We start from the raw sequence: 18650 nt of genomic DNA, 5'->3' as shown, positions 1-18650 counted from the left end.
CCTAAGGACACCACATGCACTCGCACACACCACACAAAACGAAACTACTTACGTGCACCGTCCAAAACAATTATATTTTACTAGCAATGGCGACATAGGAGAAGTAATTTATAACAACGTGACAATAACACACAGCATGTCATTACCATGCATTACTAAATTCAAGTCAATTGAGAGGAACAAGTCGACAGGTGAACATGCACCACAAAGTTACCTATCTGGAAGAGATCAGATTGTATCTCGAACTCCTACAAAATATACAGTTACATCTACATGTACATGTACTTCAAATGTACCTAGCTACGTGATTGTCCAGTGTACATAATGGACCTCAAGTAAACTGAAAGCAATGCGAACAAAATCTCAAATGTACATGTATGTGAAAAAGTATCATTGTTCCGAATAAGAACATTTACAATGTACTCTCAAAGCTAGTCTATTTACTAGTGCCACTTGGTCAAGGATGTTTGCGGCCAACGTTAACTCCAAAGCAGCAGCGAATCAGCTAACTTCCGTACCGCCCAATAGGCAACACTAACACCAAAATGCAAAGACATAATCCTGGAACTGCAAGTAAATCTGACACAAAACGTTCTATCATTCCACGGAGAAAGCTCCTTCCGATCTTGTTCGACCCTTCATTCATATGACAGCTGATTGGAACCTTCCTCCTCCCTTGACCATGTTTACCTTATTTGTCTACAACTAGGCACGTGGCATGTATGAACTATAATAAACACATGGTGCGTCGTGCATTATGGCTGATTGTATGCCCTAGTGCGTAGCCCTCGGTCGTGCACCGTAGCCCGCGGGCCTGCGGCCCTTGGGCTACGGTGCACGACCTCGGGCTACGCACTAGGGCATAAATCAGCCATAATGCCCTCCGTATCATGTGTTATTATATACATAATTATAACGTACTTATATACAGTCATGTAGATGTATAGCAGGGAGTCATATTATGTAAACGAATCCCTCCTGCATGGGGAGATTTTCTGGAAAGAAATACGAAGTAGGGAGACGAGTAAATGCAATCAGAATGGATGTTAGTTGCCATCAGTATACTAATAAGAAGAAGAAGAACGCCTGTGATCGGCAGAGTCAGCGCCGGTCCCAGGAAACGTCAGGACAGACATCCCGTCGACTCCAGAACGCCCGTGATCGGCAGAGTCAGCGCCGGTCCCATAGCTATGCAGAAGACGTTACTTCAGTATCTCATTGAAACGTTTTTGCAATACAATGATGTAGCTAATCAAAGGAAAAAGCATTTCCATCAGTTCTAACAACATGCACGATGAGCTACGCAACAAAGCATAGCGCAGGGCCCTGAGCTTCCAAGCTCTCTCGTTTGGTATTTGTGTGCTTGTGTGTTTGTTTGTTTGTTTGTGTCACGCCTGGCGCTATCCGTATCTGACGGCAAAAAAGCATAGGATGTTATAAATTTTTCAATTCGCGGCTTTTTTTTCAGGCATATCCTGGGATTCGAAACCGCACTATCGCCCTACATGCATTCCCCCATACACTTCGCATTCATACCCATTCTTCCAAGTTGCTTCACGTTATTAACTTGCGTTTGAAAGCCCTATTTGAATATTGCGGGCAGCTGTATGTGGCCAGCTGTGTTTGATGGTACGGTACGGTACGGTCGTATTACCCTCGATCGTACCTGTCCCGTACCTATCCCCTACCGTACGTGCCATCAAAGACGGCTGGCCACAATGCATATTCAAATAGGGCTTTCAAATGCAAGATCACAATGTGAAACAACTTGGAAGAATTAGTATGTATGCGAAGTGTATCGGGGGATGCATGCAGGGCGCGCGATAGTGCGGGTTCGAATCCCAGGTTATGCCTTTAAAAAAAGGATTTTTTAAAGAATTTATAACATCCCTATGCTTTTTTTTGTCTAGGTCATCAAGGCAAAAAAGCATAGCGTAGGGCCCTGAGCTTCCAAGCTCTCTCGTAAATATTTTTTTCATGCAATGTAAAAACGGTAGAGACGATGTGCCATAAAACGATGAAAATATGAAGAAATGGTGGTAGTCATGATATCCTGGGATTCGAACCCGCACTATCGCCCTACATGCATTCCCCCATACACTTCGCATTCATACCCATTCTTCCAAGTTGCTCCACGTTATTATCTTGCGTTTGAAAGCCCTATTTGAATATTGCGGGCAGCTGTATGTGGCCAGCTGTGTTTGATGGTGCGGTACGGTACGGTACGGGAGACGGTGTCGTATTTCTCTTGATCGTACCTGTCCCGTACCTATCCCTACCGTACCGTGCCATCAAAGATTGCTGGCCACAATGCATATTCAAATAGGGCTTTCAAATGCAAGATCACAATGACTGTGAAACAACTTGGAAGAATTAGTATGTATGCGAAGTGTATCGGGGGATGCATGCAGGGCGCGCGATAGTGCGGGTTCGAATCCCAGGTTATGTCTTAAAAAAAAGGATTTTTTTAAAGAATTTATAACATCCCTATGCTTTTTTTTGTCTAAGGGGGTGATTATAATATGTGCAGCTCCAGCCCGGGCTGGTCGACAGGCGGGCCAGCCCGCCTGCAACGGGATCTCGGGGTTGTACACAAATCCACACAAAACCTGTGGTGCGTTTACATGGCAAGCGGGCTGGCCCGGCGAGGCGGGATCCCGCCTCGAGGCACCCGGGATCCCGGCTAGGCGGGCCAGAAAAAGCACATATAAACAGACCAGCCCGGGCCAGAGTTGTATTATTATGGTGTCGACACTGCGTTCATACTACAAAATAGGTACTTTTACCTTTTGAGGGTAGTTAAAAAGAGGATTCCCGATATTGTCTTGAAAATCTAGGAAGCTTTTTGTACAGCAACAAGAAGGACGTGCAGTGAGCACTGTTTATTTGTCGGCAGGCATGATTTACATTAAAGTGGAAGAGGAACTACTTGCAAAATACTTTGATGTGGACAGCTAAAAATGTGAAAAACAGGGAAAAGAAACGAGGTGATACAACACACCAAACATGTGCCACAGCGCGAAAAGAAATCAGCAGAAGAATACATTGTGTGAGAAAAAAAGTTTTTAGGTTTATAACCTGAGTATGGCTTGCAGCCCTGCGTTTCAGCCCGGGGCAGCACACTACAGTCGTAGTGTATTTGCTGCATACTCACAATGGGCTGGCGTGTGCTTAGCGCATATACACTCACTACGGGCTGGCGACCAGCCCGGCCTTGCATATGTAAACACCCTTGGCGGGCTGGCCCGCTTGCTCCAGCCCGGGCTGAAGTTGCACATATAATAGGCCCCTAAGTCATCAAGGCAAAAAAGCATAGCTTAGGGCCCTGAGCTTCCAAGCTCTCTCGTAAATATTTTATTCATGCAATGTAAAAACGGTGGAGACGATGTGCAATAAAACGATGAAAATATGAAGAAATGGTGTAGGGAAAAAATATGGATTCAAACTATTGTTAAAATTCACACTTGTAAATTTCACTGCTGTTGCTCTTAGTGTTATTTCTCTAACTTAGATTTTCTATAATAGTTCAATTTTTGTTTCAGTGTCCTTTAGTACAACGACGATTCCTGATGAGTGTTGTACGAAAACTTGTTTGAATCCATATTTTTTTCCCTACACCATTTCTTCATATTTTCATCGTTTTATTGGTAAATATTTTCTCCGGATTTGTGTCACTTGAACTGTCTCGGCCTCGGTTGGGCATGCTTCACAAATGGCTTGTATACATTTACCTGACCACATCGCTACGATCATAACGTTTTTATGTAGCAATAGCTATGTAGCGTTAGTGCTAAAGGTGTTACGTGTCTACACAATCACAAAGTCATGCGCCGGTGCAATGCATAGTGCTCAAACGCCCGGAATGGGCGGAGCGTAGTACGCAAGAGGTACACAAAAGGAGTAAAATCAAAACCGAGGCCATGTTCTTCTCTCCCTCGCCCCCCACTCAACTTCTGTATTTTCCTGGTCTAAATAGTACACCTATTAAAGTTGTTAACGAGCACAAGCACCTGGGCGTTATTCTCGACCGCCAACTCTCCTGGTCTCCACAAGTCCAGTCTGTGTGCAAGCGTGCGAGTGCGTCCTTAGGTATGCTACAACCCCACTGCCAACACTTGAATGATAACTGCAGAAAATTGTTCTTTAAGTCGTACATCTTGCCTATATTTGACTATTGCGATATAGCTTGGTGCGGGTTGTCTCAGACTTTACTCCACAGACTGGAGGTACATCAACGCTTGCTTCTGAAAATTCTGTTTCGAAAAGACCAAACATGTGCCTCCCTTTGTCTTTATAAACTTGCTTCCACGCACCCTCTTCTTGCCCGACATCAGCAGCATCTTTGTATCCTTGTGCAAAAAATCTTCCTAGCCCAAGTCCCGAAACATATTGCCAAGTACAACTGGTTTGTTACCACTAGACCAACACGCAATGCCTTATCACTGCCCCGAGCTAGTTCCTCTCTGTTTTTGAAATCCCCTTTCTTCTCAGCATACTCCCTTTGGTCTAACCTGCCTACTAGCATTAAGACATGCCAGGATATCAGGAAATTCACAGTCCAGCTTTCCACACTGTCTCATCCGAAGTGATCCCATGTATTATTAATGTGCCTCCCTTTCTTTTTCTCTCCCTATCTCCTTTCCCTCTCTGACAGCATCTTTCTTTTTTTTCCCGTTTAGCTTGCCGTGGTTGGCTATCACCTGACCTCTCATGTTTATTGGCAGTCTTCGGACCGGCCAGGAGATGTTGAATAAATAAATAAATAAATAAATAAATAAAATAGGGCTGTTTCGTTGTTACTCAGAGTTTCATGGCAAAAACCAATCATCAGACAACATCTCATGATCATGATTGTAGCCGATTGTTGCCAAAAACATGGGATTTCCCGATATTATCCACTATGAAACTCAGGAATATGCTGCTCAAACCTCACATAATGCTCGCTTTGTTCCTTTCTAATGCTCCATAATGCTCTGATGCTCGGATAGTCGTATAATGCCGAATATAATGCCGGCATTATCCGCTGGACCCTAATGGCAGTCGTGAGTCAGTCAAGTGTCAAGTCGTCGGCGGAATAGCGCGAGCAGTCTGGGTAGAAATAAACGGAAAACCAGGTCGGCACCTGGTTGGTTGCATGTACCGGCCACCGGGGGAGCCAGTGTCTTACTGGGCAGATTTGGAAGCAGATATTGTACGAGCAGCTGTGCAGTCTTCTTCCGTGACCCTATTTGGAGACTTTAATGTAAATATGGACCCAGCCCATCCGGCACCCCAGCACAAACACCTCACCGACCTCTGTGCTGCGTTTGGCCTCTAGAACATCGTCATGCAGCCGACCGGCAAAACTCCACAGTGCCCTGAAGGTACGATGATCGATCTCATATTGACCAACCCGGCGCTAGTGTCCCTAGCAACGGTTGTGCCCACTGATATTAGTGACCATAGCGCTGTGGAAGCGGAAGGATAGGACAAACGGCACACTGTATGCAGCGTTCAAACAAGCACTTGGCACTGCTCGGAACGCGTATCGGCGCAAGCGAAACGAGTACTTCTCCCGTCAGTGCGAAGAAAATGTGGCCAACCCAAGGAAATCTTGGGCCATTCTAAATGCAGTCACTGGGCGTTCACGTCGCCGCCAAGATCCTAGTTGTAGCATCAGTGAGGTGGACGACACGTTCCACTCCATTGTCACCGATCCCAACCGTCCTGAACAACTCTGTACCCCGCACGGTCCCGCTGGACCCGTCTCCTTGACCGAACTTGATCCTGTGACTCCTGCTGACGTCCGACGTCTCTTTGAGAAGTTGGATATGCGGAAAGCCGCAGGTAGTGATGGCATACCGGGCTCTCTGCTACAGCAGTGTGCTGACTTGCTTGCATATTCTCTTGCTGTGATGTTCTGCACCTCGCTGAGGACTGGAACCATTCCATCCGCATTTAGATTGGCGTCTGTCGTGCCACTGTACAAGGCCGGTGACCCATCAGTCCCCACCAACTATAGACCTGTATTCATTCTCCCAATAGTGTCCAAGTTGCTGGAGAGGGTAGTGCAACACCAGTTAGTTCGTCATTTGGACTTGACCAAGGCATTACCCGAAATACAATTTCCTTCGGCAAGAAATGTTCCACGAAGACGTCCTCTGTGTGCTTACTGATACTCTGCAGAAGGCGAGAGACAGTGGCAAGACAACAGGGCTGTGCCTATTAGACAATTCAAGACCTCCTTGCGGTTGGAATTTCTGGAAAAGCCCTTAGTTGGTTCGTCGACTACTTGTCCGGCCGCAAGCAGCAGATCCTCATCTCGCCTTCAACCAGCCCTGCTCTGGCTTGCACCTGCGGAGTGCCCCAAGGCTCTGTTCTCGGCCCTGTCCTCTTCAGTACATACACACGAAATGTCCCTTTGGTTTCCTCGCCTGTGCCAAGTGTACAATTTGCAGATGACATAGCCCTGTACGACTCCCAGGCCTCAGCGGCGGAAGCGTCCAGAACCCTCACCACAGCGGCAACTGCTCTGGCCGGTTGGCTGAAGTCCCGAGGCCTCATCTTGAACGCCACCAAGAGCCAGGTTCTGACTATCTCTCCCCAGCAGCATGTACAGGAAGTAACAGTCAAAAGCGGCGACTGTCTCCTCCCCTCAGCGTCTTCTGCGCGCTACCTCGGCGTTCACCTTGACAATCGCCTAGATTGGGACACCCATTTAAACTATGTGGTCACCAAGGTTGCCAAGAAAATTGGCGCCTTGTCGCGGGCACGCCGAAGCCTATCAAGACGCTCTCGTCAGGTGTATGTGAAGGCGGTTATAATGCCCGACCTGCTTTATGGCTCCTGCTGCTTTTCAGCCGAAATGCGAGAGGGTCAACTGAAACGACTGCATACCGCGCAAAACAGAGCCATCCGCTGTATCGATGGCAACTCGCCCCGGACAGTCATGCAGCCGCTGCTCACTGCTCACTCCCTGTACCGTGTCAGCGAGCTCTACAGGCAGAAAAATTAAAATTGATCACCATCTGGCGGTGCATCCACGCCCGCACCAGCCCTGTGCTCGCCCAGCTTCTGACCCCGGCACAAGGCACCCCTACCCGCCATCAGCAGTCAAATGGCCTACTAAGCCAGGCAAACCGTAGCCGCCGCGGTCAGCGGAGATTTTCTGTTGCTGGTGCTCTGCTGTGGAACGCTCTCCCTTGTGAGGTCCGCACAATTACCGGCCACCTGAGTTTAATCATGCATGTGTACCATACGCCTGTAGGGAGTAGTTCGAGTTGCTGTTGATCGCTCTGCTCTCCTTCCCCGTGCAGTCAGTAATCCTCACGTAGTATAACAGATACATCGTATTCTCTCTCTCCCCCCGTTTACTCGCAGTTATTAGTATCCTATTCTCTTACTATGTGCTTCAATAGCTTTTACTATGTTCTTCCATAGCCACTTCTAGGCTATGCCTTCGCCGTCATTTTATTGGGTCGTCATCCCGTTTAAATGTGCGAAGTGAAATAAAAACCAACCAACCAACCAAGCTCCAGTGTGGGAGCAAACCCATTCCTAAACAAATCATCGCCGAATTCGCAACCTCTATTTCGTATTATTATTAATTTTATTCTTCTTTTACTAATTCCCAACAGGCGTCATGACCTCTGCGCCTTTTTACAGGGAGCCCTAGTATAATTTGATGGGTGAGCGAAATTCAGCTGGTCCATTTCAAAACTATGGACGCGTAGTGTTTTTGAAATATTTCAAATTTGGCTGGAACTTTTTGAGAATAGGTTTCGGAATATTGCTCAGGTCCGCTCCACAATAACTCTCGTAATTATAGTTTCTAAGCGATTGGATAACAGACGCCCAATTGGGAAAAAATATGCACAAAGTGATCACAGATTTTATGTGGTATAGATGCTGGCATAACGATTTTTGCCTAGGTACGCGTCTATATTTTTGAAATGGACTGTAGACATGCGGCAAGCCGGTGGAAGTGTATTCCACCTGGCAGCGCCCAAATAAGAAATTGCACTGAAGCCATATCGGGTGTTCGCTGGGAGCAGAACAAGAGCAGCAGAGACTTGGCCATGGGTGTTGACTGCAGTGTGAGCACCATGGTACAACTTCGTCCCTGCATGGGTCTCCGGGAAATGAGGAGGCAGCGTCGGCCCTAAGTGTAGAGTCTTTGGGTGATCAAAGCTTCCTCTTCCTCCTTTTCTTCTCGTTATCACTACCTTCATCATTTTGCGACAACTGTGGCAATACGCCCAATGAGAAGGCAGATTTTGGCTGTGCTTCTGGTGAAGTAAAAATAAAGCTAAACAACAAAGGTATGGTGGAATCAGCAAAAAGGAGCGCGGGCCATGTTCGACTTGGGAAACAATTTTTTGTTCGAAATTTGACTTGACAAACGAATTTCGAACCACGGACCGAACAAAGTTCGGAAAGCAAAAACCTCCCTACACTTGTAGCTGTGTTTTTGTAGGTTTAATAGAGATGGGGGGGGGACGGGGTTGGGGGATGGGGTTGGGGGATGTGTGTGCCCTCAAAGTACGGGATGTGTACGGTGTGCTACGAACGTCACCGGTTTGTGTACGCATCGGTCAGCGGCGAAGAGTGCGGAATAAATGGTAGAGGGAGGCCCGCGGGCGGCATTCTATTGTAACAAACCGCATTTGAGACTAGAATAAGGACGGAGGATTCTTTTCTCAAAAGGTCTCCTGAGGTAGCTTAGTTCCCATAGGCAAACCAGGTCAGACATCTCAGTAGCGGAAAACGAACAAAACGAACAAAACCGGCCCAGAGATTGTAGTGCTCTGCAGACGGCCAGCAAACCGAAGGAAGAAATAGAGAAAGAGGCTCGGAAAACAACCAAACAGGACTTAGTGTAACCTAGACAAGCACGACTACAATCACTCAACTCTCATCAGCAAAATCCTGTGGCTACAGCAGCAGACAACGAGCAAGAAAGTACGGAGTCGACGGCCGCAAGCTAGCACAGATAATAGAGATTTCAAGAATGACGACTCTGTCGGACGATGTAAAAAAATTGGTGGAAGACAGCATCCGTCTACAGTTCCTCTCTCTTTTCGACGTCACACCCACTATAGCTAGCAATAATGCTGCCCTCCGACTACAACAAGATATGCTGTGCAATAATTTGCCTATTGACATCAGAAGGTCGGAAGTGAGGGCGCTGGAGCCTGGAACGTCGTTGTACTACAAACTGACGATAGCAAATGTTGTCCTAGCGAATACAAATGCCAATGACAATCATCTGGAACCGTTCATCATGTCTTTAGTCGACAAGGAGGTAGATGCCAACACTCCCAATGCCAATGGAAGAGAGAACACGAAGCAACGAATCAAAGAGTTCTACACACGGGAACTGTTGGACAATCTAGTAAACAGTTTGGTGAACCGCCTGAATGAGAAGGAGGGTTGGGACCTAATGCGTAGTGATTTAATAATCGAATACAACCCTGACTTGCGATTCAACTGCTATTTCCAATCACGGGAAATGGGTAAGTGCGTGGCTGGGTCGTTTTTAGATTGGCAAACACCATTAGCAAAACTGGTTTTCATGTATAAAAGCTTGTTCCTTGAACGTTTTCGTGGCCATATCTTCAGAAGGATAACTGGCAAATCAAAAGTAATTCAAAACTCAATATATATACGTAATAAGGAGGAAAACCTCCTTTTGCCAGCGGAGAAGGCTCGACACAATAATCTGGAGCACTAGTACACACAAAAGACACAACGGAGGTTTACAGGTTTGTCACAACTCAGAGTTTCTTGCTCAATGCAATCATCAGGCGACTATATGGATAGTCGCCTGATGATTGCATTGAGCAAGAAACTCTGAGTTGCGACAATTCTGTGAACCTCAGCTGTGCCTTTTGTGTACATATACGCAATATAATATATATATATATATATATATATATATATATATATATATATATATATATATATATATACTCAATCTGCGGACAGCATGCTGTTTCGTTCTTTTTGAACTCATCAGCGCAGCACAGAGAAAATGAGGCCGAACCTGATAGCAATGAAAATAAAAATTTCCAATCAGGCCCGAACGTACCTTGCCAGAGTGCTCAAACTGACAAGTCAGTGAGCTCTGCATAACGCAAACAGCAAAGGCACTACCCCACGCAAGAGTGCTCAACTGCTACAAGAGCAGGAGCGAAATACTCAATCTGCGGACAGCATGCTGTTTCGTTCTTTTTGAACTCATCAGCGCAGCACAGAGAAAATGAGGCCGAACCTGATAGCAATGAAAATAAAAATTTCCAATCAGGCCCGAACGTACCTTGCCAGAGTGCTCAAACTGACAAGTCAGTGAGCTCTGCATAACGCAAACAGCAAAGGCACTACCCCACGCAAGAGTGCTCAACTGCTACAAGAGCATTGTGCGTATATATATATATATATATATATATATATACGCACAATGCAAGTAGAGTGAAACCTGGTTAGGAAGAACACTGATAAGACACAAGTTTGCCTAAGAAGAACTAGTATTCGTAACTGTATTGGATAAAACCCTGTGTATTCACTGGGTTAAACATAATTATGGATAAGAAGAACTCCCGTTGTTGCGAACAAAATTTAATATCATCGGTCCCTTGATGTTCGTCCTAAAGAGGTTTGACCGTAAATTATAGAGCTACAGCAAACGCATAGATCAAGAACCTCACGCTATACTTGTGGAAAATATTATTATTATTCAGCAGCACGGGTCAAACACAGACAGGGTGAAGGAACGTGAGCGTCGAAGAACGGCCAGGCTAGCACGGCATACCAATGCCAATGGCTCCACTGCGCATAGACTGCAATACATGAACATAAGAGCGACCTAGGCTAGGGCCCGCCGTGACGAGTGACCTACCTGGTATACTAGTACTGTACAGACCATAAAGACAGGCACGGACGGCCTCACATTCATGATTGTGCGGGGAAAACCGCTAACTAAGGACCACCTGTCACTAAAGACCACTTTCTCTGGCCTCTACGGCTGGTTGTTAGTCACAGGTTTTACTGTCCATGTGTATTGAGGTCTTGTCAGTGTATGTCCACATACTGAGGTCTGGTCAGTGTCTGCCCACATACTGAGGTCTGGTCAGTGTTTGTCCACATACTGAGGTCTTGTCAGTGTATGTCCACATACTGAGGTGTGGTCAGTGTCTGTCCACATACTGAGGTCTGGTCAGTGTATATCCACATACTGAGGTCTGGTAAATGTTTGTCCATATACTGAGGTCCGGTAAGTGTTTTTTTACGAGAAACCACGAACCTTGAGAACAGAATACTGCATGATAGAGGTGGTTGCAGACGCAACTGTGGTGGTGAAACTGGAGCATCTCCGCCGACCTGAGGTCTCGGCTTCAGCGACACTTCAGTGCACCAAAAACTGGGGAGGAGTAGGCACAGGGGGAGGTGAGGGGGGGAGTACATTTATAGAGGAAGGAAAACGGAAAGATGATACATGTGATAGAGAGAAAAAGAAAAAGGGGGGGGGGAGCCAGGGTGCAAGCGGAGAGGGTGTTCAGGGAGTGTTCAGAGGCCATCTGTGGTTGAGTGCCAGTCTCGTATGCCCGCATACTGACGTCTGGTCAGTGTTTGTCCGCATACTGAGGTCTGGTCAGTGTATGTCCGTACCCAGGTGTAAAAAAAAGAAGAAGTAAATTATCGTGTCCGCTCCGGAAGGGAACTCGCGACGGCCGCTAACACCCGGTAAACCCTAGCGGCAGATGCAGCGCCTTACGGTGGGGGTGAGTGGATACCGGTAAGTCTTACAACTACTGGCACAAGTGCCAAGAAAGACCCCATTAGCCGCATCCATGTACCCCTTGTGCCTGGCCACAACCTCCCGGTTGACTGTGGGATGCAGCACGGCTGGAAAAATCGCTCCCAGGCAGGACTTGAGCCAGGTACATGTACATGTACATGTACATGTCTCAATCATGGTCTCCCTACTACTATGCCTGCTTGCTACTCAGGTGTGGTCAGCCCATAAGTGGGATCATTTCCAAGTCCACCTTGAGTTTCGGAATTTCAGGGGTTGTAGTGTTTCAATAGCAAATTGAATCATCTTTCCAAGATTCCTTTTCGATTCTCTCTTCCCTCTCCCGGAGAGGCCCGCATGTCCAGTTCGCGCCACTGAGCAAGTACTAGCCAAAGTAACGTATTTTCTGAGGTGTTAGACGCACCGAGTTTTAAGCCGCATACCCTTTTTCGGGCCCAACGTTCGTATTTTTTTGGCATTGGCATAATTTCGGAGTATAAGCCGAACGTTAGATTTTTGAATTTTCAGTCATCCAAACTGTACTATTATTACTATTATTAACTTTTATTTCACTAGGGTGTTTCTCCCAGTGTTTCCCGTTGCATCTGCCGCTAGGGTCTATCGGGTGTTAGCGACCGTCGTGAGTTCCCTTCGGGAAGGGACACGATAATTAATTTTACTTACTTACTTACGGTCTTCTTACGGGAATTTCTGCTTTTACAGTACGTTTACCAATGGTTAAAAAGTTAAGAATCCCGATTGCAGGCCCACAAAAGTTACTTTCTTTTGTTTGTCTTTCATTCTAAACTGACAACATACACGCATCGTACAACTGCAATGACGGATTTCTATGCATGAAAATTACATGTACATGTACATGTACAGTAAACCTGTAACTAAAGACCACCGTGACTAGCGACCAGCCTAGTACTACAGTAAAACCTGTAACTAAAGACGACCGTGACTAGCGACCAGCCTGGTACTACAGTAAAACCTGTAACTAAAGACCACCGTGACTAGCGACCAGCCTGGTACTACAGTAAAACCTGTAACTAAAGACCACCGTGACTAGCGACCAGCCTGGTACTACAGTAAAACCTGTAACTAACGACCACCGTGACTAGCGACCAGCCTGGTACTAAAGACCACTTCGCCAGGCACGGACGGTCTCACATTAATATTATGTGGTTGTGCTGTGCAGATCTCTAACTAAGGACCACCTGCCACTAATAGCCCTTTCCCAAAGGTGCTTGTCCTTTTTTCGCCCTTTTTGGATGAACAGGGTAACGAGTCATAAGGCAGCCACAGCTGTGCATGACATTGGTCCTGTCTGACCTTTCCACGCAGTAGACATGATGGTGTGTTGCCATGTGGTGTGCTGTTTTCTTGTTCCTGTTCGCAGCGGAAAACGTGGCGGTAGTGCTTAATGCGATGCAATCGCCCGCGCTTGCCTCATACAGGGTTTACGTGGATTTGCCAGAAAACACAAACCTATTGACAACAAAATACTTGCTTAGTGTACATGAGCAGAGTCTTGGGGCTTGGGGAAGTGATATGAACTTTAATCCGCTTGAAAAAACATGGCAACCCGGAAGACAACTAACCTTGGAGCAGCGTGCCTATATTATGCTCTATATTGAGCTGATGTTCAACTTTGCCGAGAATACTGGTACGACTGATCCGCGTCGTATCAACGGAGTAGGTTACGTGTATGACCTGAAAGTGGGTCTGTGCGGCCCCAATAGCGCTAACCTAGAAGGAATGGCTCAATTTGAGGTGGAGGTGACACATCAGAACCAGTATGCTGCCCAGAAGTTGATAGACATTGTTGGAGTTCGCCCCAGCTTTCTAGCAATGATGGAGAACGATTTTACTTATCTGGGTAAAAATGCCAAGCCTTCCACCGCATTTCAGCTGTAGGTCAATGGTTGTTGTTGTTGTTGACGTCGTCGTCGTCGTCGTCGTCGTCGTCGTCGTCGTCGTCGTCGTCGTCGTCGTCGTCGTCGTCGTCGTCGTCGTCGTCGTCGTCGTCGTCGTCGTCGTCGTCGTCGTCGTCGTCGTCGTCGTCGTCGTCGTCGTCGTCGTCGTCGTCGTCGTCGTCGTCGTCGTCGTCGTCGTCGTCGTCGTCGTCGTCGTCGTCGTCGTCGTCGTCGTCGTCGTCGTCGTCGTCGTCGTCGTCGTCGTCGTCGTCGTCGTCGTCGTCGTCGTCGTCGTCGTCGTCGTCGTCGTCGTCGTCGTCGTCGTCGTCGTCGTCGTCGTCGTCGTCGTCGTCGTCGTCGTCGTCGTCGTCGTCGTCGTCGTCGTCGTCGTCGTCGTCGTCGTCGTCGTCGTCGTCGTCGTCGTCGTCGTCGTCGTCGTTTTGCTTTTATTTATAGTCGTCCAACCAAACAGGCAATGGTGCCTTCTCACAAGGAGATAACTTATAAGAGTAGAGGAGAGAAATATTGGGAGCGGAGAAAAAGCAGGCACAGATTTTCGATCCATTGCTTATCGCCTCCTCGCATTATTTCCATGTAGCTGCTTCGTCGTCGTCGTCGTGTGTGTGTCGTGTGTGTCGTGTGTGTTGTGTGTTTTGTTGTTGTGTGTGTGTTGTTGTGTGTGTTGTTGTTGTGTGTGTTATTGTTGTGTGTGTTGTTGTGTGTGTGTTGTTGCTGTTGTGTGTGTTGTTGTGTGTGTTGTTGTGTGTGTTGTTGTTGTTGTTGTTGTTGTTGTTGTTGTTGTTGTTGTTGTTGTTGTTGTTGTTGTTGTTGTTGTTGTTGTTGTTGTTGTTGTTGTTGTTGTTGTTGTTGTTGTTGTTGTTGTTGTTGTTGTTGTTGTTGTTGTTGTTGTTGTTGTTGTGTGTGTTGTTGTTGATGTTGTTGTTGTTGTTGTGTGTGTGTGTGTGTGTGTGTGTTGTTGTTGTTGTGTGTGTATGCATATGTGTCTGTGTGTTTACATGCGCACGTGTGTTCATGCACATGTTTTGCATGTGCGTGTTTGTTGGTATGGGTATGAGTGTGTGTTGTGTGTGTGTGTGTGTGTGTGTGTGTGCATGTGTGTGTATGCATATGTGTCTGTTAGTTTACATTCGCACGTGTAATCATGCACATGTTTTTTTTGCGTGTACGTGCTTGCGTGTGCGTGTGTATGCGTGTGTGTATTTATAAATTTGTGTGAATGAGCATTCGTGTGTGTGTGTGTGTGTGTTTTGAAACGCTTGATCTTTTCTGATCCAGCTATCTACACATGTGTCTAATAATGTAAAACGTGCAATTTTCGGGGCTGAAATTTCGGTATAAATTTTCCCAAATCAGCGATTAGGCGAAAAGTTTGGTAAACCAGTTTTCCAGGTCTAGAAATGCATGGCATTGTTCGCTCTTTTTTTAAAATGTTAAACCAGTTTTCCAGGTCAAAAAATGCATTTTGCACACTGTCTGGCATGGCATTGTTCGCGGTTTTTTTAGGTAAAAATTGCCTTTACGGAAGTTTAAATTCAAACGGAGAGCCAAGGATTAGAACTATAAAAATCAACCAAAAGATTACAAGTTATCCGATTTGTCCAACACTCAAGATTATGAATGGGTTTGCTCCCACACTGGAGCTCGCTAGCTAGGGTCCAGCGGATAATGCCGGCATTATATTCGGCATTATACGACTATCCGAGCACTAGAGCATTATGGAGCATTAGAAAGGATTAGAAAGGAACAAAACGTTAGAAAGGAACAAAACGAGCATTATGTGAGATTTGAGCGGCATAACGAGTTTCATAGTGGATAATATCGGGAAATCCCATGTTTTTGGCAACAATCGGCTACAATCATGATCATGAGATGTTGTCTGATGATTGGTTTTTGCCATGAAACTCTGAGTAACAACGAAACAGCCCTATTTTACTCCTTTTGTGTACCTCTTGCGTACTACGCTCCTCCCATTCCGGGCATTTGAGCACTATGCATTGTACCGGCGCATGACTTTGTGATTGTGTGTACACATAACACCTTTAGCACTAACGCTACATTACTATTGCTACACGTTATGATTGTAGCGATGTGGTCAGGTAAATGTATACAAGACATTTGTGAAGCATTCCCAACCGAGGCCGAGGCAGTTCAAGTGACACAAATCCGGAGAAATTATTTACGAGGTTTCTTTTTCTTTTAGAATAATGGAGAGCTATGGAGGAGACATACGCGAAGTGCATATCAAACAGACGAAGAAGAGTTTTCTAGTTGTGCCAGGGGCTCTGGCGATAGCATCTTTAGCGATAAAGCAGTAGACACCGATGCATTGCTAAAATTTGGACCAGGATGAAGGAGCGGCTATAAACAGAAAGAGCTCGTTCCAAAAGAACTGCCTTTGCTGAGTCCAGTTCAGGAGGCTCGAAAATAACTAGAATTTCTCATGGACTCAGTACCAAGTCGATTGCTCAGCAGCGCCTGTCTTACTTTCCTGATGAAGCACGTACAGTTAGTTGTGGACGGCTGTAATGCCTGGCCTAGAGTCAAATGCTATTAGAAAGGAAGAGTATTGTGGCAAGCCATACGTCTACACACCATCTCAAGGAGAAGATGAGAGCACAAGCAAAGGATGTAGAGTGGCAAAATAACTTCTGACCACGTGTTTTCAGGATTTCCGCAAATGCGAGGGCTCTCCATCTGAGATCGGATCTCAGGAGCTGGCCTCATGTCTGGTGTTTCAGATGAAGGCATTATTCACAGAGTGGATGCAGTGACAGCTTGTCTGCAGACAGGAATACTATTTGCCAAGAGAAACTTCATCCCAACAATGAATGACTACCTGCAATAATGGTTTCATCTCTCACTACATGGATAATTAGGGGAAAGATTTGATACACCGACTATTCTGCCACAACCCTGCATCAAAGTTGGAATGGAGAAGCGATCATGTATTATAGTGCTAAGAAGTGGTGGAGCTAGTGAGAGATAAGGTGGCAACTTCAGATGCACATCGACGATATGCATAATTTCCTGGAAGTTTGACAATGTGCAGACTTTCTTCCATTTTTGTCCCAAACCAAGAGCATTATATCCCTTGCTGAAGCATTATAATCAGCATTATAAGGCAGTTTTGGGAGCATTATGGTTAGCATTATGCGAAAATTTTCGGAGCATTATCCGCTGCACCCTAGGTGTGTGTAACATTTATCGGCATGTTCTGTTCCTTGCTATTACCTTCTAATCCATAAATTATAGTCATAGAGCTACCGTATGTACAGGCTGTGATCTGTGTTTGGGTGTGTATCTTACGCTTGAATTCCATGTATATATGTGTGTGTGTGTTTGTGCGTGCATGCGTGCCTGTGTGCCTGTGTGTGCGTATGCATGTGTGTACGTGTGTGTGTGTGGGTGTGTGTGCGAGTGTGTGCGTGTGTGTGTGTGTTTGTGTGTGTGTTTGTGTGTGTGTGTGTGTGTGTGTGTGCATGCCATCTTGTGAACGATGCGCGTGCGGTCCCGCGTGCGTATGTATACACGTGCGTGCGTGGACGTACATTCGTTCTCGCCCTGGTCTTCTTCTGCTGCTGCTGCGACAGAAAGTATGTCCCGCCCGAGAGTGAGCATTGTATGGTTCTGATCAAGAACCTGATCAACAAGAAAGTGGAGGAGTTGACCGAGACGCTGTACGGGCTTTTCAGCTTGCCGATTTCTGAGGAGATATTGGAGGTGGAGTACTTTGCACCGGGACACTTTAATGACCGCCTCGGGGTGATGAAGAGCCCGCTGGCGTGCGCACTGCTGACGTTCAGCGGGGAGAAGGTGGCCAGCGACGCCATTCTGCAGATCGAGCGGCAGAAGCAGACCGCCCGGCTAACCTACTGCTCGTGCTCAAGCAACAAGTCGGAGTCCAGGAGCCACAGGGGAGTTTGCCGCTCGCATTCCGTCTACCTGGAAGCAATACCATGGCCGCCTAAGAGAGGGGAGGACAAGACGAAGACGCTCAATGTCGTCTTCAAGCAGACCTACCCAAAGTCCGTGATCAAACACTTGCCGTTCAAGGCCAAAGAGGTCGAAAACAAGTTCATATCTCAATGCGGTTTTCACGGCCTAGTGGAGGTGCGTGTCTACCGCAAGATAGACACGTACAGACACAAAGCAACAGCAGAAGACCAGAAAACAGAAGACCAGAAAACAGAAGGCCAGAAAACAAAAAACCAGAGCCCAGACCCCGAGGACTACCCGGTGCCCGTCTGGTACGAGGTCAATCTGCGCTACAAACATTTGGACTTCGCAAAGGCGGTAAGTTGGGAATCTGTAGGAGAACGCCTGCACGTGCCTGGGGCTGCCGGGTGATAAAGACGTGATTTTACAAACTTTGATATCCACTGGTTTGATGGGAGATGCAAACGAGAAAAGTCTGAAGAAACAATTAACTGTCCCCACAAGGACTCGAACCACATCAATTTGTATTCACTTCAACACCTACCTTTAGTTGCTCCTGACAAACGCATCCGGGTAATTTGATCTCTGCTTGTTTTCGGACGATTCTCTGGAATTTCCCTCCCATTGCCCCCATGATATCCTGCTAATCCTAAACTGTACTGTGTGAATCTGTCCCAACGTATTATCTCTCTCTCCCTCTCTCTCTCTCTCCCTCTCTCTCTCTCCCTCACTCCCTCTCTCTCTCTCTTTCCTCTCTTTCTCTCTATCTTTATCTCTCTATCTCTATCGCTATCTCTCCTCCCTCTCTCCCTCTCTCTCTCTCTCTCTCTCTCTCTCTCTCTCTCTCTCTCTCTCTCTCTCTCTCTCTCTCTCTCTCTCTCCTCTCTCTCTCTCTCTCTCTATCTCTATCTCTATCTCTATCTCTATCTCTCTCGCTCTCTCTCTCTCTCTCTCTCTCTCTCACTCTCTCTCTCTCTCTCTACTCTCTCTCGCTCTCTCTC

Source organism: Sycon ciliatum, chromosome 1, assembly GCF_964019385.1.
Source record: "Sycon ciliatum chromosome 1, ocSycCili1.1, whole genome shotgun sequence".
NCBI lineage: Eukaryota > Metazoa > Porifera > Calcarea > Leucosolenida > Sycettidae > Sycon > Sycon ciliatum.
This window is presented reverse-complemented; position numbering follows the sequence as displayed.